Source organism: Stegostoma tigrinum, chromosome 6 (genome assembly GCF_030684315.1).
Source record: "Stegostoma tigrinum isolate sSteTig4 chromosome 6, sSteTig4.hap1, whole genome shotgun sequence".
NCBI classification, from domain to species: Eukaryota; Metazoa; Chordata; class Chondrichthyes; order Orectolobiformes; family Stegostomatidae; genus Stegostoma; species Stegostoma tigrinum.
In genome coordinates this window covers 56,407,645-56,430,089 of record NC_081359.1, presented here as the reverse complement: position 1 = coordinate 56,430,089, position 22,445 = coordinate 56,407,645, and positions in this window count along the sequence as shown.

Here is a 22,445-nt window from a genome sequence, read left to right as displayed (position 1 = left end):
CAACCTCCAAGGTAATTGTCTCTGGATCTGAGCTTTGGAAGTGGAAATTTCAGAAAGGAAAGGTTTGGAACAACTGCAAAATGAATTTCAAATAAATAATTCCAAACCAAAAACTTGATAATTTAAATAAATGAGTAATTCATAAAAATTCCCATAAAAAGATGGACCTGAACTCACTATTAAACTCATGTTTATCACTTCACTAAAGAAGGACAGCTAGACTCGACCTCAAGGCTTGATCACCGGGGATGGCGGTAGGTTCTGGCACTAAGCAATGGAATTGGATTGAATTAACACCATCTTGCCTATTCCCTGCTTTTGGTACACATTCCAAGCTGGCCTAGGCAATATTCATACAGAAGTAGTGTCAATAGTGAATCTTTTAGCCTGGTCTTCCGAATCTCCCAGCCTGCTTCATGGATACACTTTAATGGAAAAAGAGGCTGGAAAGCCTGGGTATTGTTTGGCCACTCGGTCTCACTCATTCAAAATAATAAGTTCAGCCACTTTGCACTTTGTGGTGGCCATTTTTATGATTTACTCATTTATTTAAATTATCTGATTTTGGTTTGAAATTACTTATTTGAAATTCATGTTTACAGTTGTTCCAAACCTTTCCTTTCTGAAATTTCCGCTCCCAAGTCAGAGAAAAAATGAAATGTAGATTCCCATTCAAAAACATTTAACAATCTGTTTTATATAAGAAGGGAAGGTCTGAATGGAAGGTTTAGTATATAATATTTGTCCAAGCAATCTAATGCCTGTCACTGATGTGCACTGCATAAGGAGGATGGGGAAATTTATAAGTTGAATATTATGTGCCTCTGCAAGGTGGTTTTTCAGTAATGGAGCATGTAGAAAGGAAGGGACATCCGGCCTAGCACCTATCCACCCAGCCCAGAGGCCAAGTCCATAATACAGAGAAGAGATGTGTTCTGAAATTGTTAGCCCATCCATTATATGGAAATAAATCGCACAGGTTCAACTGATAATTTAATTGGTCCCAATATTAACCTGCCCATGTCTCATTGAAGTTGGACAAGCAGACTAGAGTCGTCAGCCAGCCTTACCTTAAAAGTTTGAAAAATATTGGAGGTACACACGCGTACACACACACACAACACACACACACACACACACACACACACACACACACACACACACACACACACACACAAACACAAAGACACATACAAGCATACACACACATGCATGCACTCTTTCTCTTCCTCTTGCAAGCACACTCTCCCATACTAACACGCACACTCCCTCACACCCACACACACTCACTCACATGCATACACACACATACACACAATTTCCCACACACACTCTCAAATTTACTCACAGTCCTTTACATGCACATTCACTCTTGCATACATGCACTCTCAAACACAGACACACATACTCCCATATTCATACATACGTACATTTTAAATACTTGGCCCATGTGCTATAGCCTGCAGCTATGAGAAATAGTTTGTTTCTACCCTACCTGCATCCTTTCCAAATGTTGAATTGAGTATATTTGATAATATGCATCATCTATCAAATCATGTTTGAAAATGTTCAGATGTTGAAAGGACAAATTCACAAATCCTATTCTCCCATTTGAAAGGCACGCACTGTGGATATAAGATGTCAACACAATGGCATGATTTTTTTGACCTGCATTTCATTTGATTGTAGCATTAGTGAGTTTACCATGTTGATATCATTTATCAAGAGAGGAAATGAAAGCTTTCCACATCATGATGAATGTGTGTGGCTGAACAGCTTAACTGTCATTTATCACCTTTTCTTTAAGAATCAAGGTGAGGGATGTTTGTACTGAGAAATGGAATAGTCTCCACTTCAAACACGCAATGTTAATTTAGACAGTGCACAACTATGGCCCAAGATTGTGTCTGCCACAATTACAGAAAGGCATTGCCCTCTACATCATCATGGTAGGTGCTACTTCTGACTCCACGTCCTGTGATTGCTCAAGGAGTCATAGAGCCACAGAGTTATTCAGCATTGGAGTAGAACCTTTGGTCCAACTTGTCCATGCTGACCAGGTTTCCTAAACTCAACTAGTACTACTTGCCTGTGTTTGCCCGTATCCCTCTGAACCTTTCATAATCTCGTACCTGTCTAAATATTTTAAACTTTTAACATGGAGGTTCAGATGCACAATTCTTTGAGGTTTTCATCATATATAGATAGGTTAGTTGAGAAAGGGTTTAGTACATTTGTGTTCATTGCTCAAACGTTTGAGGAAAGGACTTGGGAAGTTATGAATGTACAGGACATTGGTGAGACCTCTTCTGGAGTATCGTGTCCAGTTCTAGCCGCCCTGTTATAAGAAGGGTATTATTAACCTTGGGAAGCTTTAGAAGAGATTTACCAGGACATTGCTAAGAGCGGAAGATTTGAGTTACAGGGGTAGGCTGGATGCAGGTTCAGTTACAATGTTTAAAAGACATTAGATAGGTACATGAATAGCAAATGTTTGGAAGGATATGGGCCAAGTCCAGGCTATTGGGACTAATTTAACTGAGTGCATGGCTGGTTTGGACTGGTTGGACTAAAGGGTCTGATTCCATGCTGTATGACTCTATAAATGTTGTAATTGTACTGGCCTCTACCACTGTCTCTGACAGTTTGTTCTCTCAGTCTGAGAAAAGATGTTACCTTCAACAAACCACGTGTTTGAGTTGGGTATTTGGAATCTCCGTTGTCTCCAATGCAGGGTTTTCTCTCTTCTATGAAGGTAGGACTTGAAGGTTAGGGCAGGCTTTCTCCTGAATCTTCTTGGGTAGATGCATGGTCTTCTACAATGTGCCTTGCTGCAAATGTTTACTGTGTGTATTTTTAACTTCCTTAACTTGGGCTTTCCCAATATTCCATGACGTTTAATAGGGTCATGAACAGACTTCAAAACATACATTGAGGTTGGGCCAACCCTTTCATTGATGCCATGCTGGGGCAGTATAAAGTACATGTCCTCAGGCAGTGGCTGGAGGTCAAGGTGCCAGAAATCCTGATTGATAATTATCCAATACACAGCACTTGGGCTGGTTGTAATTGGCTTCCTCCTTAACCTTTTTGACCTCTTTGGCCTTGGTTTTCACTGCTCTCTGTAGCCAATAGATGTTGGCTGCTGTTTAATATAGTTAGGCCCTGCTTCTCTGATGCTGCTTGGCCTGCTGGGTTCATCCAGCTCTACACCTTCTCTCTTAGTCAAAGCACTGAGTTTACCATTTGGAATAAAGTATCCTGGTGACATTTCCTATCAGATCTGACTTCTGCAGCTGTGAGCCAATTTAGAATGTCCAGTTTTGGGCCTGTGATTGCTTGCCCACAGTGTCACAGCTTTCTGCAGTCTTTCTCCATTTAAATAGTGCTCAGTTCCTCTATTCTGCCTGCCAGAATGTGTAATACCACATTTTCCTTCATTACATTCCATCCGCCAAGGTTGTGCCTATTTTCTTAACCTGTCTATATCCATCTGCAGAGATAATGGGAACTGCAGATGCTGGAGAATCCAAGATAACAAAATGTGGAGCTGGATGAACACAGCAGGCCAAGCAGCATCTTAGGAGCACAAAGGCTTTTGTGCTCCTAAGATGCTGCTTGGCCAGCTGTGTTCATCCAGCTCCACAGTATATCCATCTGCAGACTCTTTGAGTCGTCCTCACCATTGACCTTCCCACTGATTGTGTCATCTGTAAAATTGGCTACATTGCATTCCCTTTCCTTGTCCAAGTTATTAATAAGTAATTGTGGTCCCAACACTGATCCTTGTGGCACTTCACTAGTTACACGCTGTCATCCTAGTCAACCAACCCTCTAACCATGCTAATATACTGCCTCCAACATCATGGGTTAAATAGTAATGTAATGTTTGGTACATTATCAAACTACCTTCTAGAAATCAAATATATTATATCCACTACTTTCCAGTTATCTACCCTGCTTGCTACCTCCACAAAAAATTCTAAATTTGTCATGCATGATTTTCTCTTCATGACACCATGCTGATATTACTTAATCATATTAATTATTTTTAAATATTTTGCCATTATCCTCTCTATCATAGACTCTAACATTTTCTAAATAACATTGTTGGTAATTAGAAATTTGTGGATAATTATTTCTTGTTTATCCTTAAAAGTTCATAATTTTTTTGCCATCAAAGATTTATTAATGGTTTTAAGTTTACTCACAGTTGTACAACTTGTCAGGAATAATAAGGTTTATTAATCAAAATAAATTAAGGCAAACCTAGGTTAAGTAACATCTAACAAAGATGACAGAGTAGGTTATGTGCTGTGGTATAGTGTGTGGTGCGTTATTAACCCCAGTGTGATCATAGGTGATCACTCCTGAAGTAAGCGTTGGTGACTCGTGAACTTCAGCTCAGAGTCATCTGCACAGGAGGCTGAGTTACAAGTACTGTGCTACATTAGCGATAGGAAATGTCACCAGGATACTTTATTCCAAATGGTAAACTCAGCGCTTTGACTAAGAGAGAAGGTGTAGAGCTGGATGAACCCAGCAGGCCAAGCAGCATCAGAGAAGCAGGAAAGCTGACGTTTTGGGTCTAGACGCTTCTTTAGAAAATCTTCAGATTTATCCAGCTCTACACCTTGTTGTCTCAGATTCTCCAACATTGACCATTCCTAATAACTTTGAATGAGAGTATATGATATGGTTAGTGGACAGGAACAAATGCAATGACTGCACTTGAGGCAAGCAATGATACTGAGAATGTGGAATCCACAACCTTTGCCACTATCAACAGCCTTGAAGCTATTAAAGCTTGTATGAAAGAGAATGTGAGCTGTAGCGGAGATGAGCAAACTAATCTTGCCACCATTCAAGTAGGAGCAAATAGGCAAAGTTGTGATGTGATGGGACAGTATAGTTAAGGAAATAGACACAATTTTCTACAGCTGAGAGCCTGAGTCTAGAAGATTGCCCAATGACAAAGTTTGTGACATTTTTCATTCGGTTGGAGAGTTGGTTGCAGTGATAGGGGAAGAATGCAGTGTTCACATGGGTATCAACAACATACATAGGGCTAGGAATTTTAAGCAACTGGGGAACAAATGAAAAGTCAGAACTTCAAAGCTTATAAACTTCGTATTATCGCCCAAGCCACAAGCAAATTGATAATGGGTAGCTAAAATTAGAAAGACCAATCTGCAATAGTGGACAAAGTGGGAAGCTGTAACATTGGGATGATCCTGAACCATGCTGCAATCAGCATCCCAAGATGATGGGAATTGCAGATGCTGGAGAATCCGAGATAACAACGTGTGGAGCTGGATGAACACAGTAGGCCAAACAGCATCTTAGGAGCACAAAAGCTGACGTTTTGGGCCTAGACCCTTTCATTTCTGATGAAGGGTCTAGGCCCGAAAAGTCAGCTTTTGTGCTCCTAAGATGCTGTTTGGCCTACTGTGTTCATCCACCTCCACACTTTGTTATCTTGCAATCAGTATTCTGATGAGTTGTACAGCTAGCATAGTAGAAAGGGCCTTAGATTAATAATGGGGGAAAGGGGTTAAGTAAGAAGAAGATAATTGAGCAGGCTAGCACCTGGTGTAAAGATAACCGGGATGTGATAGAAAGGGGCTGAGACTTCACCCTTAATTGTGGCCCAGTAGATAAGACCCAAGATTGTATGAATGGTAAAAGGGTGGAGTTAAAGTTTCTGTATCTGGCTGCATGCGGCATTTACAATGACATGGATGAATTGTTATCACAATAGAGATAAATATGTAACTCCTGGTAGACTTTATGGAAACGCAGTTGCAGGGTGACAAAGGCCAGGACCTGAATTTTTCAGGAATTTTGACTTTCTGAAAACATAAAAAGTTAGGAAAATAGTGGGTATCTCTATTAATTAATAATGCCATTAGCGAAGTAATGAAGAATAACTTTATTTGCAAATTGTTGTGGAATCAGATTGTGTGGAGATAGAAAATTACAAAAGTAAAATGCCACTCGTGAGAGCAGTTATGGTCCCCTAACAGTGGTTAGATAGTAGATCACAGTACATAGGAAGAACTAAATGGGACATATAGGAAGCACCTCAACAGTCATGGGTGACCTCAACCTACATGTAGTTTGAAATAATCAGATTGGCAAAGATAGCCTGAGGAATGAATTCACATAGTGTATTTGAGACTATTTCCGGGTATTAAACAGTCTAAAGCACAGCTATAAGCTAGCTTTCTAGACCAGGTAATATAAAATGAGACAGGGTTGATCAATAACCAGTTAGTAAAGGAACTTTGGATGACAGCAAACATAACAACATAATTTTATGTTCAATTTAAAGTAGAGTTGTATAAGTCTCAGACTAGTAATTTTAATGAAAACAAAGGTAATTATGAGGAAAAGGAAATAAAGCTAGCTAAAGTGAACTGGGACACTAGGATAAAGAGTAGGGCTATACAGATGACATTTCAGACACATTAGAAGATAGTTAATAATTCTCAAGAAAATGTATCTCATTGAGAAAGGAGGAGGTTTTGAAAAGGATGCATTACCTATGATTCAATCAGAAAAGAGTGACTAAACACAAAGAGAGGGGAAAGTAGAGCATGAAAAAAATCTGACTAGTAACATAAAAAATAGAATAAAAACTTTTGCATGCATTTAACTAGGGAATAAAAAAAAACACTCAAGATAGTGTTTGTTCTCTGGATAGTGATTCTGCAGAAATGATAATGGAAGGCAAATATTAAATCCAAAAATGGTTTCAGTTTTGAATAGGAACTTTGTGTTTGACTTAGCTACAGAAAATGTAGAAACCCCTCTCAAAGTTATTTGAAAATCAAAAGGTGAATGAGAGGGAGGAACTGAAATCAATCACTATTGCTATAGAAAATATGTTAGCAAGTTATTTGACATAAAGGCTGACAAATCTGGCATATTAAGCGTGCAGGTGTAGCAGGTCGTGAAGTGGGCAAATGATATGTTGACCTTCATAACAAGATGATTGAAGCGTACAATTAGGGATATCTTATTACAATTACAGAGGGTCTCATTGAGACCACAAGCATCGTATTGTGCGCAGTACTGGTCTCCATATCCGATGATGGTGTTCTGACTATGGAGGAAGTGCAACAAAAGTTTACCAGATTGTTGCTAGGTTGTATGCAGACAGACAGGATCAATTAGAACTATGTTCTCTGAAGTTTGGAAGAATGGGGTGGTTTGGGTGTGCATAGAAATCTGTAAAATTATAATAGGGTGAGGCAGTATAAATGCAGGGAGGAAATTCCTGCTGATTGAGGAGTCCAGAATGAGGAGTCACAGTTTAACGGTAAGGGGTAGGTCATTTAGGATTGAGATGAGGAGTAATTGTTTTCACATAGAAAATGATGAGCTTCTGGCATTCTCCACCACAAAAAAAATTGTGACCAAAAAATGGAATATTTCCCAGGAGTTTGATCTGCTTCTTAGGGCTAAAAATATCAAAGGGTGTGTGGAGAAAGCAGAAACATTGTACTGGATTGGATAATCAGACATGATCATACTGAATGGTGGAGTAGGCTCAAAAGGCTGAATAGCCCACTCCCATTCCTAGTTTCTATGTTTCTAAGTTTAAGTCCTAAGTGGTTGCTGCATTGGTGAAGAACTTTGAAAGTAATATAAATTTAAGACAAGTCCCCAGAAAAATGGCCGAAGTTACATCTTTAATTAGGAGTGAGAGGTAGAGAGCTGGAAACCAAAATCCAATTAGCAGCATAAAAACTCCGTTAACAATATTATTATCGGTTTTATGGAGGTTACAAAAAGATGGAAAATTATCATGTGATCAGAGTTCAATTTGGGGCTTTGTGAAAAGGAAATTGTGTTTATCTGATTTATTTATGATTTTTGAAAAGTGAACATGCAAAATGAATAAAGGGGGACTTATAGATGTTGTGTATTTTGATTTCCAAAAACTACCTGTTAAGTTGGCACATCAAAGTTTACAACAGAAGGGAAGAACACTTCATATACAGGGATGAATGACTGGTTCAATAACAGAAAGCAAATAGTTAGGATAAAGAGATCTTTATCAGCTTGGTAACATGTAATCAATGGAGCGCCAGAGCAATTAGTGCTCAATCCTTATTAATTTATAATTGATATCAATGAATTGGACGAAAGGACCAAATGCATAGTTGCAAGGTTTTCCAGTGACTCCAAGATAGATAGGAAAGTTAGTTGTCATGATATCATAAAGTATCACTTAGTTGATTTGCTTATGACAGTTCGTGGAACAGATAGCACAGGTTTGATTCTTAGAGATAATGGGAACTGCGGGTGCTGGGGAATCCGAGATAACAAAGTGTGGAGTTGGATGAACACAGCAGGCCAAGCAGCATCTTAGGAGCACAAAAGCTGACGTTTCGGGCCTAGACCCTTCATCTGATGAGGGGTCTAGGCCCAAAATGTCAGCTTTTGTGCTTCTAAGATGCTGCTTGGCCTGCTGTGCTCATCCAGCTCCACACTTTGTTATCTCAGGATGGATTCTTATACTGTTTGAGGTCACCATGAAAGACCTTACCATTCGCGAGAAGAATGGTGGTCCTCAGGTTAAATACACTGCTAAATTGTGTTTTCTCTCTAATGACAGAACAGCCTATGGGGACTATGCTAACTTTTGTTCTTTCAAGAGATCGGTTAAGTGAGTGGAAAACAAAATTGCTACATAAAGTATAATATGAGACAATGTAATAAAATGTGAGGCTGGATGAACACAGCAGGCCAAGCAGCATCTCAGGAGCACAAAAGCTGACGTTTCGGGCCTAGACCCTTCATCAGAGAGGGGGATGGGGGGAGGGAACTGGAATAAATAGGGAGAGAGGGGGAGGCGGACCGAAGATGGAGAGTAAAGAAGATAGGTGGAGAGGGTGTAGGTGGGGAGGTAGGGAGGGGATAGGTCAGTCCAGGGAAGACGGACAGGTCAAGGAGGTGGGATGAGGTTAGTGGGTAGCTGGGGGTGCGGCTTGGGGTGGGAGGAAGGGATGGGTGAGAGGAAGAACCGGTTAGGGAGGCAGAGACAGGTTGGACTGGTTTTGGGATGCAGTGGGTGGGGGGGAAGAGCTGGGCTGGTTGTGTGGTGCAGTGGGGGGAGGGGATGAACTGGGCTGGTTTAATCTCTAATATGAGACAATGTCTGCTTTGGCAGAAAGAATAGAGAAGCAGCATGATGTTGTCTGCACCCTGCAGCAACTTCACTAACACATCATGATTGTGGTGTGCTTGACTTCCTAGATGAGCATTACTTATTCTGAACATATCCAAACTACAATTGTGGACTGTCGTTTGAATTATAGCTGAGATCATGTCTTGCGGGTGTGCATCAAGCTTATAATGAAGTGCAAATTTGACACAATTCAAACAATTAACTGCAAAATAAATTCAGCTTCATTACAGTGAGGTAGAAATGTGTTGTGTAGAAAAATGAATAGGATTCAATTTGACAAAATATAACCTGGTTCAGAGCACTGAGATTTTTAATCTTGGTGGTGTAGCTATCTTCTATCCCACCACTCATGCAGTTAATGGAAATTTTGCTAATTAGCCTGCTTAGATATGTAATTGCACACTTCCAGCGCAGATGGTGCTTGAACTTCAACCTTCTGATCCAGAGGTCAGGGCATGCTCACTGTACTGCAAAAGCATCTTCACTGCAGTTTATGCAGGGATTGCAACAATTAGAGTCAAAGAGTCATGGAGGTGTAACAACATGGTAATATACCCTTTGGTCCAACTCATCCATGCTGACCAGTTTTCCTCAATTAATCTAGTCCCATTTGCCAGCATTTGGCTCGTATCCCTCTAAACCCTTCCTATTCATATACCTATCCTGGTGCTTTTATGTGCTATAATTGTACCATCCTCCACCACTTACTCTGATGGCTCATTCCTTAAAAGCACCACCCTCTGCATGAAAAAGTTGCCCCTTTTGTCACTTTTAAATGTTTCCAAAATAAACCAATGCCCTCTAGTTTTGGATTCTCATACTCAGGCAGCAACCTTGAATATTCACCCTTTCCATGCCCCTCATGATTTTGTAAATTTCTTTAATGTCACCCTTCAGTCTCCAACACTCCAGGGAAAATATTCCCAGCCTATTCAACCTCTCCTTGTAGCTCAAATATTCCAGCCCTGGCAACATCCTTGTAAATCTTTTTATGAACACTTTCAAGTTTCACAACACCTTTCCTGTAGCCGGGACACCAGAATTGAATGCAATATTCCATAAGTGGCCTAACCAATGGCCTGTACAGCTGCAACATGATTCCCCAACTCCTATACTCAATGCACTAACCAATAAATGCAAGCATGCCAAACCCCTTCTTCACAATCCTGCCAAACAACAGTTCTATTTTCAAGGAATTCCGAACCTGCTCTTCAAAGTCTCTTTGTTGAGCAACACTTCCCAGGATGTTACCATTAAGTATCTAAGTCCTGCCCTGATTTGCCTTTCTAAAACGCAGTACATCGCATTTCTCTAAATTAAATTTCACCTGCCACCTCTTGGCCCATCAGCCCATCCGATGCAGGTCCTGTTGTACTCTGAGGTAACCTTCTTCACTGTCCACTACACCACCGATGTTGTTGTCATCTGCAAACTTACATATTGTACCTCCTATGTTCACATCTAAGTTATTTATGTAAATGACAAAAAGCAGTGCACCCAGCACCAATCCTTGTGGCACACAACTGGCTAAAGGTCTCCAGTCAAAAAAGCAACTCTTCACCATCAGCCTCTGTCTCCTAACTTCAAGCTAGTTCTGTATCCAAATGGCTAATCTTCCCTGTATTCCATGTGATCTAACCTCGCTAACCAGTCTACCATGAGGAACCTTGTCAAACACCTTAGTGAAACCCATATGTATCATGTCCACCATTTTGCTTTCATCAAACCTCTTTGTTACTTCTCCAAAAAACTCAGTCAAGTTCGTGAAGCACAAGTTCCCATGCACAAAGCCATATTGACCATCCAAGTCAGTCCTTGTCTTTTCAAATACATGTAAATGCTGTCCCTCAGGATCCCCTCCAACAAGGTGCCCACCACTGATTTTAGGTTCACCAGTGGCTTTTACTTACCACCTTTCTTAAATAGTGGCGCCACGTTAACCAACATGCAGTCTTCCGGCACCTCACTTGTGACTTTTGATGAAATAAATATCTCAGCAAGGGGACCAGCAATCACTTCTCTAGCTTCCCACAATGCCTTAAGGTGCACCTGATCTGTTCCCAGGCAATTATCCACCTTTATGTATTTTAACATGTCCGGTGCCTCCTTCTCTCTAATATGGACATTTTTCAAGATGTCACTGTTTATTTCCCCAAGTTCTCTAGCTTCCATATCCTTCCCTACAATAAACACTGATGCAAAATACTCACTTTAGTATGTCCCCCATCTCTTGAGGTTCCACACATAGGTGACCTTGCTGATCTTTAAGGGGCCCTATCCTCTCCACGGTTAATTGTTTGTCCATAATGTATTTGTATAATCCCTTTTGACTCTCCTTAACTCACTTCCAAATCGATCTCATGACCACTTTTTGCCCTCCTGATTTCCTTCTTAAGTATACTTGTACCGTCTTTATATTCTTCTCTGGATTCACTCAATCCCTGCTGTTTATGACTGACATATGTTTGTGGATTTTTTCTTGACCAAAACCTCAATTTCTCTAGTCATTTAGCATTCCCTACATCTATTAGCCTTCTCTTTCACCTGAGCAGAACATACTGTCGCTGGACTCTCAATATCTTATTTTTGAACGCTTCCCATTTTCCAGCTGTTCTGCTACCTGTGAGTGTTTGGCCCTGATCAACTTTTGAAAGTTGTTGTCTAATATCGTCGAAATTGATCTTCCTCCAATTTAGAACTTTAACTTTTAGATAGAAGAAAGAACAAAGAACATTACTGCACAAGAACAGGCCCTTCGTCCCTCCAAGCCTCCATGACTACGTTTTGCCCTTCCATACTAAAATTGTCTTCACTGACAGGATCCATATGCCTCTATTCCCTTCATATTCATGTATTCTTCCGTGTGTGCCTTGAATGTTGCTATTGTGTCTGCTTTCACCACCATCCCTGGCAATGTGTTTCAGGCATTCACTACACTTTGTGTGAAAAACTTGCCTCACACAACTCTTTCAAACTCCCCTCTTGCACCTGTTTTCCCAATAATTGACCCATCCACCCTGAGAAAAAGCCCCATATGCTCCACCCTATCCATGTCATTCGCAATCTTATAAACTTCTATCAGGTCACCCCTCAGCCTCCTGCTTTCTAGTGAAAACAAACTTAGTCTATCCAACCGTTCTTCAAAGCTAAAATCCCACATACCGGTAACATTCACATCCTTCTGGATGTGTGGTGACCAGAACTGTAGACAATATTCCATATATGGTCTGACTAAAGTTCTATAAACCTGCAGCATAACTCATCTATCCTTATACTCAATCCTCCTTCCAATGCAGGTGAGAATGCCATCGGCCTTTTTTACTACCCTATGTCCCCGTGATGGTGCCTTCAGTGATTTGTGGCCCTGCTCATCGAGAACCCTCTCTATAACAATGCACCTAAGGGTTCTGCCATTCACTATATAATTTTCACCGCGATTCAGTGGTTAGCACTGCTGCCTCACAGTACCAGGGACCTGGGTTTGATTCAAGCCTCAGGCGGTGGTCTGTGTGGAGTTTACATATTCTCCCCATGTCTGCGTGGGTTCCTCTGGGTGCTTCAGTTTCCTCCAACACTCCCAAGATGTGCAGGCTAGGTGATTGGCCATGCTAAATTATCCATCGTGCCCAGGAATCTTCAGATTAGGGGGTAGGCATGCAGCATCATGGATAGGGAAATGGGTCTGGGTGAGATGCTCTTTGGAGGGACACGGTGGGCTTATTGGGCCAAATTTCCTGTTTCCACACTGTAGGGATTCTATGATGATTCTATGAAAATACATCATGCTACATTTGTCTGGTTCAAATACCATCTTCCATTTTTCTGCCTATACCTCCAACTGATCTATACCCACTGTATCCTTGGACAATCCTCGTCACTATCCCAACAACTCCACCAATCTATGCATTACCACAAACTTACTAATTAGACCAGTTACATTTTCCTCCAAATCATTTATGTGTATCATGAACAGCAGAGATCCCAGCACTGATCCCATTGGAACACCATAAGTCACAACTCCCATTCTGAAAAGTATCCTTCTACTGCTAACCTCTGTCTCCCATGACTAAGCCAGTTCTATATTCTTCTTGCCAGATCACCCTTGAAACCATGTGACTTCATCTTTTGTACAGTCTGCCATGAGGAACTTTTGTCAAAAACTTCACTGACATCCATGTAGACAACATCAATCATTTTTCGCTCATCAATCATCTCTTAACCTCCTCAGAAATTTGATCAAGTTATTGAGGTATAACCTCTTTCTCCACAAAACCATGCTGTCTATCACTAATATATGCATTTGCTTTTAAATATGCATAGATTTTGTCCATGAGAATCTTTTCCAATAAATTTTCTACAACTGATGTGAGGCTCACAGGTCTGTAATTTCCAGGATTACCCCTGCTACCCTTCTTAAACAATGGGACAAAATTGGCTATTCTCCAGTCCTCTGGGACCTCAGCTGTGGCTAAAGAGGATATAAAGATGTCTCTCGATGCTTCAGCAATTTGTTCTATTGTTTCACTCAGTATTCTGGGATAGATTCCATCAGGACCCAGGGACTTATCTACCTTACTACTCTTAAAGACAGACAACACCTCTTCCTTTTTAATAACAGCTTGTCTTAGAAATCTGACTCTCCCTTCCCTGAGATCATCCTCAACCAATTCCTTCTCTATTGAGAATTTTGATACAAAGTTTTCATTTAGGGCCTCACCCACCTCTTCTGGCTCTGCACATAGATTCCCTCCTTTGTCCATGAATGCACCAACTATTTCCCTGGCTACTCTTCTGGTTTTCATAAATTTGGTTATATAGAAAGCCTTGGAATTCTTCATAATCCAGTTTGCTGACAATTCTTTCATGAGCCGTTTTAACCCTTCTCATTCCTTGTTTAAGTTCTTTCCTACTTTGCTTATATACTTCAAAGGTTCATCAGTCTGCAACCTCCAAAGATGTATGCTTCCTTCTTTCTGACCAAGGTCATAACATCCTTGGTCATCCCATACCTATCCTTCATTCTCGCAGGAACACACTGCCCCTGAACTATTTTCAACAGCCTTTGGTATACTCCCACGTGTCTGATGTAGATTTACCCTCAGACAGCCACCTCTAATTAAAATTGTCCAGTTCCTGCCTAATATTGTTATAGTTTGCCTTCCCCCAAGTCAACACTTTTGCCTGAGGACTGCTGTTACACCTGTCCATGAGTGTCTTAAAACTCAAGTTATTATGTTCATGACTCCTAAAATGATCCCCCACTGAAACTTAATTCACCTGGCCAGGCTCATTTCCCAAGCCAGGCCCAGCACATCCCTGTCTGCGGCCTGTTTACATACTGTGTCGAGAAACCCTCCCGTATGGTCCTTACAAATTCCATCTCATCCAGGCCCATCGCAAGGTGTGAGTCCCAATCAATGTCGGGAAAGTTAAAATCACCCACAACAACAATTCTGCAGTTTTTACATCTTTCCAAAATCTGTCGGCCCTATCTCCCACTGGCCATTGGGAGGCCTGTGGTACACACCCAGCATTGTAATTTCACACATCCCATTCCTGAGTTCTACCCATATTGCCTTGCTTCATGAGATCTGTGATGTTTCCTCTTTGGGTACAGCTGTGAGACACTCCTTTACCAATAATGCAACTCCCCCAACTGTTTTACCTCCTGTTCTGTTACACCTGAAACATCTAAATCCTGGGACATTTGGCTGTCAGTCCTGTCCCACTTTCAGCCAAATCTTCGTAATCCTAATAATGTCATAGTTCAAGTACTAATCAAAATTCTAAGTCCATCTACTTTGCCTCTTATACTTCTCACATTGAAAAGTATGCACTTCAGACCTCCTCATCTGCTCTTTTCAGCAGCATTTCCTTGCCTATTTTTGGTTCTGGTCACATATGCCTTGGTTTCTAACTCTCCTTCAATTTCTGCATTTACTGCCCTACTCATCTAATTCACATACACCTGGCACATGAGTTTAAATCCTCCCCAACCACTCTACTAGGTTCACCCTGCTGGTCTATCCTTTACAATCACTATTTTAACAGTAACAGAATTATGGTCACTGGTCCTAAAGTCCCCCCTCACTGATGCTGCAGTTTCCTGCCCTGCCTTATTTCCCAAGAGTAGGTCAAGTTTTGCTCCTTCTCTCATAGGTACATCCTCATACTGAAACAGAAAATTTTCTTGTACACACTTAATAAATTCCTCTCCATCTAAGCCCTTAACACTTTGGCAGTCCCAGTCACTGTTTGGAAACTTAAAATTCCCCACCATCACCACCCTATTATTCCTATAAATAACAGAAATCTCCTTACAAATTTACCTCTCAATTTCCCACTGAGTATAGCCCGGGGTCTTTATAGACAATCCCAATAAGGTGATCATTGCTTTCTTATTTCTCAGTACCGCCAAAATAACTTCCCCAGACATATTTCCAGGAATATCCTCCATAAGTACAGCTGTACTGTTATCCCTGATCAAAAATTCCACTCCCCTCCTCTCTTGCTCCCCTTTCTATCCTTCCTACAACATCTATACCCTGGAACATTGAGCTGCCAGCACTGTCCATCCCAGAGCCATGTCACTGTAATTGCTATGATATCCCAGCTCCATGCTCCCAAACATGCTGGGAGTTCATCTGGCTTATTTGTTCGGCCTCTTAAATTGAAATAAATGCAGTTTAATTTATCACTTTCTCTGCTTTGTCCATGCCTGCCCTGTCTGTTTGACTTGCTCCTTTTCCCAACTGCACACTCTGGCTGATCTCTTTCCTCACTATCTCCCTGGGCCCCAATTGCCTCCTGTTCACCATGGACATCCAATCCCTCTATACTTCCTTTCCCCACCAGAATGGCCTGAGATCTCTTGGCTTTATCCTTGACCAGAGCCCTGAACAATCCCATTTACCACCACTGTCCTCCATTTAGCTGAACTCGTTCTCTCATTGAACGATTTCTGTCATCATTCTTCTCCCTTGTGCCAATTCAAAGGACTGGCTGTGGGCACTCACATGGGTCCCAGTTAAACCTGCCTCTTTGTGGGATATGTGGAACAATTCTCGGCCCAGATCTACGCTGGCCCCTCCCACAACTCTTTTTTTTCTGTACATCGACAACTGTTTCTGTGCCACTTCATGCTCCCGCCTGGAACTTGAAAAATTTGAGGAACAAGCAAGTTGAAGCCAACTTTCCCGCTCCTCTAATGCTGCTCGGCCTGCTATGTTCCTCCAGCTCAACGCTGTGTTGTCTCTGTCCCGAGCATCTGCAGGTCTTGCTATCTCCTAGAAAAATTTATTTCTTTTGCCCCCAATTTCTCTATCTGACTTTCACGTGGTCCATCGCGAGCACCTCCTTTCCTTTCCTTGACCTTTCTGTCTCCATTTTGGGGAATAAACGGTCAGCTGCCATCAACTATAACACCATTGACTTTCATAATTACCTTTACTGCAGCTCTTCACGCCCTACATTCTGCAAGAATTCCATCTCATTCTTCTATCCCAGTCCCTTCCACTACATTGTGTCTGTTTGGATGATGCCACCTTCCAAAACAGTGCTGCTGACTTGGCTTTCTTCTTCCACAACCGTGGTTTCTCACCCATTACGGTTGACAGGGCCTCAGCTGCATCCAACCTATCACCTGTGCTTCTGCCCTTGCCCCTTCCCATCATTCACAACAGCGTGATCAGGTTCCCCTTGTCATCACTTTTCATCCCAACAGCCTCCACATTCAAAGGACCATTCTGTGCTATTTCAGACAACTCCAGCAGAACGTCAGCAGCAAATCCATCTTCTCCTCGTTCCCTGGCCTGCATTCTACAGGGACCATTACCACAGGACACCCGAGTTCATTCTTCGATGAGCACCAAAAACAACATCGCTTCCCGCAGCAAATTCTCATTTAACTGCAGAAGAGGCAATATGTGCCCATTCACCTCTTCCCTGCTCACCATTAAAGGGCCTAGACAGTCTTTACACATGAACAGCATTTGGCTGGTACCTCCTCCAATCTGGTCTATTGCATTCGTTGCACCCAATGTGGCCAACTCTACATTGGAGTAACCAAACACAGACTGGACCACCGCTTTGCAGAACATTTCTGGTCCATGTGTGAGCATGGGCCTGACATTCCCACAGCTGCTTATTGTTTCTACACTGAAATATTACTTCTTCTATGCTTGTCTGTGCATCACACCTGACACTGCCTCCACTATCCCATCCTGCTGCCGAATTAGTTTAAACCTCCCCAAAACCACACCAGCAAATCTCTCCATAAAGATAAAGGCCCTGTTGTGGTTCAGGTACAAACCAGCCAACTTGGACAGGCTCGACTGTCCCAAGAAATTGACCCAGTGATACAGAATTCTAAAGCCCTCTCTCTGCTCCAGCACATTCATTGGTTCGATCTGCCTATTCCTATTTACAGCAGCATGTAATACTGGGACAAATTCAGAGGTTACAGCCTTTGACGTCCTGCTTTTTAAATTTACTACATCGCTCCCTAAATTCTTGTCACAGGACCTCTTCCCTCCTACACTACCTATGTCATTGGTACCAATGTGAACCACCTCTGACTGTTCACCCTCCCCCTTTCCAATGCTCTGTCGTGGTTCAGTGACTTCCTTGACCCTGGTCCTATGTGACCGCCTGGTGAGGGATTAACTCCAAATGACAGCCCAGCACATGGAGGATATCTGAGACGTGGCCCTGAAAGCATTGTTTCTCTCACAGAAGGATGTTTTCTAACAGCAGGGGAGCGACCCTGGCACGGTTGAGATCTTGGCTAGACAAGCTGCCACAGACCATGAACAGCACGATGTTCAACTGACCACGCGGCAGGTTCTAGCACATCAGCTCCGCGATCTGTTGGCACTTCTGGAACTGGATTTGGTGATCAGGGTTTGTCAGGTCTTTGGGAAAGGTCTTCAGAATCCCTAAGTGGTGTTGGTGTCGTTCAAGGCTGGCACCTTCACCCACTAAGTGAATGGACAGGATGGTACGGACTGCACTCAGAGCCATCTGCTGAACTGCAGGGGAATGATCTGCACAGCGTGGTATCAGTCTTCCAAGCAGTGTCCCTATGACATTCCCCAGCACTTCCCTGCCATCACTGAACCTCCGTGAAAACATCACAAACATCTCAGTGATGGTATGTATTGCTGTCTCTGTCTCACTCTCTTCCATCGACAGGATCCCCTTCTCAATGTCCTGGGCAATTTGATTCTCATCTTCTGTCTCAGTGGTAACCTTCTCCACAGCTGCAGAAAAGAAATCAATGACAGACTTCATTGTTGTTTTTGCTTTTGAAAATGCTCTAATCTTGTTGATTCAACTCTGTCTTCTGTGTCTTCCTGAAGTTGGGTAGGTACAGACTGAGTTTCGCTGTGCACTTAGTTTTATCTCCTCACTCAGAGTCTCTCCTGCAGATGTGCACCTAAGATGCTGGTTGGCCTGTTGTGTTCATCCAGCTCCACACCTTGATATGTCTTTGCATGGATTGTTTCACTTTGTTGTGTTTGAAATGACCCTGTGATGATTTGTTGTCATGGTTCTCAATGTTATGGCAGCAGCCCTCAGTTGTGATGTGGTCCTGTGCTCCCAGTGGGTGTCAATTGCTGGGATTTTCAAAAATAAACATTCAGTGAGGAGTCACATGTCTTAGAGGCATTGATTCATACTGACCGTTGGAAACTGACCCTTTGTTCCAACCAGTCCATGCTGAATGTAAATCCAAGCTAACCTTATCCCACCTGCTTGCTCCTGGCTCATATGACTCTCAGCCTTTCCATTCAGTTTCTTATCCTAATAATTTTTAAGCCTTGTAATTGTACCCATGTCCGCCACTTCCTCAGGATGTTCATTCTACACATGAACCACCCTCCATCTGCCATTTTTCGACGCACTAACCCATTTGATCTATTTCCCTTTGTAAACATAGAAAGCCTTCTTCACTATTTACTCTGTCTACATCAATTTTGGTATCATCCGAAAACATACCAACCATGCCTTTTAAATGAGCATCCAAGTCATTTATATGAATGACAAACAAAAGAGAACCCAAGTCCAATCCCTGTGGAATGCTGCTAGTGACAGGCCTCTGGTGACAGGCTAGTGTCAAGCTCACCCTGAATCAGACATGACCTAACTTTGCTTCTCGGTCTACCATGTGGAACCTTGTTGAAGACCTGACTAAAATCCAAGTAAACAATATCGACTGCTCTGCTCTCATCAATCTTTTTGGTAATTTACCCAAAAAATTCAATCAAGTTTATGAATCACGATTTCCCTCACACAAAACCATGCTGACTATCCCTAATCAGTTTGTTCATAAATCCTATCTTTTATAAGCACCTCCAACAATTTGCCCACAACTGAGGAGAGACTCTCAGGTCTATAGTTCCCCAGTTTCTTCTGACAACCTTTCTTCAACCAAAGTACAACATTAGCCGTCCTCCAGTTATCAGACACCTCCCCCCGGTTACAGCTGGTGCAAATATTTCTGCAAGGTGGCTCACAATTCCCTCCCTTGATTCCCACAATGTTCTGTGATATTTTCTGTTGGATCCTGTTGGTTTATCCAGCTTTATATTTTCCAAGATCTCCTGACTTTCCTCGTCTGTAATATGAAATGTTTATTACAACACCAAAATTTATTTTTCTGTGTTCTCTAGCTTCCATTTCTTTCTTCACAGTAATAACTAATGCAAAATATTCATTTAGTATCTCCCCCATCTCCTGGGTTTCAACACAAAGACAACCTCCTTGATCTTTAAGGGGGTCTACCGTCTGTCTAATTTCCCTTTTGCTCTTAATGTACTTGCCGAATCTCTTTGGATTATCCCTAACTTTATCTGCCAATGCTATCTCATATCCCCTCTTTGCCTCCCTGATTTCTTTCTGAAGAATGCCCAGATAGTCTTTATTTTGATTAAGAGATTCAATTGAACCAAACTGTCAACATCTAAAGTAAGATTCTCTTTTATTCTTGACTGGAATATCAATAACTTTATTCATCCATTGTTCCTTAATCTTATCAGTTTTACCCTTCACTCGAACAGGAACATGCGATCCAAGCGAAACTATAAATACGGATTGAGTGCTGGTCAGTCGACAAGAGTACAGGAGATCTTAGCTTTGACTGGTTTGTCAATGAATTCTCTGCTGCAGAATCTTTTAAAGAGTCATACAACATGGAAATAGATTCTCTATCCACCTGGCCCATACCGACGTTAATCCCAAATTAGAATAGCCTCAGCTGCCTGCGCTGGGCTCACATCCCTCCAAAATTTTCTTATTCATGTACTTATCAGAATGCCAATTTTCAGTACAAGTTAACTAAAAAATGATTCAAAACAAAAATCTTATACTACTGAAAAGTAATAACTGTCAAACATCCAGAAGTGAATCTAGAAATAAGTCTGAATCTCAGGAGCAGTTATAAAATCCACTCGCAGACCACCATTTTAGAATTTTTTAAGTTGGGACCAATAAATAGATGGCTCACCAATTTCATGTTTTCTCAGTATCTCCATGAAGTGAGTGATTGGAGGTGCATGGGAAATCATAAGACAACGATATATTGTGTTTATGGTACTTGCTGAAAAGGGGGAAGCTCCTGTACTTTGTTCAGTGCAATATTGTTGAGATCAGAGATGTATTACTGAAGTGAGCTTGTACCCACCTTGTACTTGTACTCTAATGTAACTACTATACTATTGTAATTTATTCATGAAGGCCATAAAATTTGTGGAGTTCAGGATGAAAAGATAATTAATGTCTGTTCTTTTAACTAATTTTAGTTTCAGCTTTATGTGGAGAAAGACACGTTTTATGATGAAAGACTAGAGGGTATTCATTTCTAATCTTCAACGAGGATGCAAATCAAATGCAACCTTGTGATCTTGCTTGACCTTTTTGTCATTGTTTGACCAAATACATTAAATAATAGTGGTGAGTTATCTGAATATGGTCACAACATTGTGATTCTCAAACAAGAAACTCATCTTACATCAAAAACTACAGCAGAGACTCTCTGCCACAATATAACTAACATTTAATAAGCGTAGATTATAACATGATCATTTTGCAGCAAGCTTCTTTTATATAACATATTCCATTTTATTTATTCTTCTGTACATTGTTGTTGGTTTCAGGCCACATGTGTATTGTGTGCATAAGAGAGGATACTGTTCACAAGACATATTTACTATGAATTTGTTAACTTCCTTGAAGAGTGGTAGACATTTACAGACAAGGAGGGCCCTTTATGTCAAGCTATTCCTAATGTCTAGCTACCCTTCTGTCCCATTTTCTACTTTTAACCAAACATTCTTCTTTGTTTCGTATATTTCCTTTGCTTCCTTCCTTTTAAGAGACAGTAGTCTTCTGATTCAACCAAAGTTTGATAACTGTCTGTACAATGAAATCGAAGAAACAGTCAATTTTGTCCTTATACCTGAGGGAAGACAGCAGAAACAACAGTTTGTTAATTATTTTTATTGCGAGTTATTTTATGTATTCGGGAACAAAAACAAAGTTGCCCGACAAGCTCAATGGGTCTGGCAGCATCTGTGAAGGAAAAAACAGAATTACTGTTTTGGGTCCAGTGACCCTTCCTCAGAATTTATTTACTTATTTACAGCATCCACAGTTCTTTCAGTTTTTATTTCATGCATTCAGTTCTGTTTTGCAGGGTTAACATTTGAATAATAACCCAGGCAATATGTTGTGGAAAGTACTGAAAACAAAAAAAATGCTGGAGAACCAGCAGATCAGGCAGCATCTATGGAGGGAGACCAAGCTAATGTTTTGAGTCTAGGTTACTCCTCATCAGGCTGTCGTAAAGTGTGGAGGGAAAAGCAGGTATGAAATAGTTCGGAAAGGTTAGGAGTGCTGGGGGAGAAGGGGTGTTGATAGTGCAGATTAAGCGATCAGAATGTGAGAATGCAGAACAATGGCGTATCTAACTCCCAGACAGGCAAGAACAGATAGTCCAACTGATTTGGGAGTAGTGGGAGAGGACACTTTAACAGAGAATAGAACCAGTAAAGCAAAAAGAAAGGGAACGAATAGGAGTGGGTTCACAACTTGAAAACGTGTTGAAATCAATATTAAGTCCAGAAGGTTGTTAAGTGCCTAGTCTGAAGATAAGTTGTTGTTATTCCATTTGTACTGTGATTTGACAGAGCATTGCAGTATACCGAAGACATACAAATGGGCATGTCAGCAGGACGCTCTGCTTAAA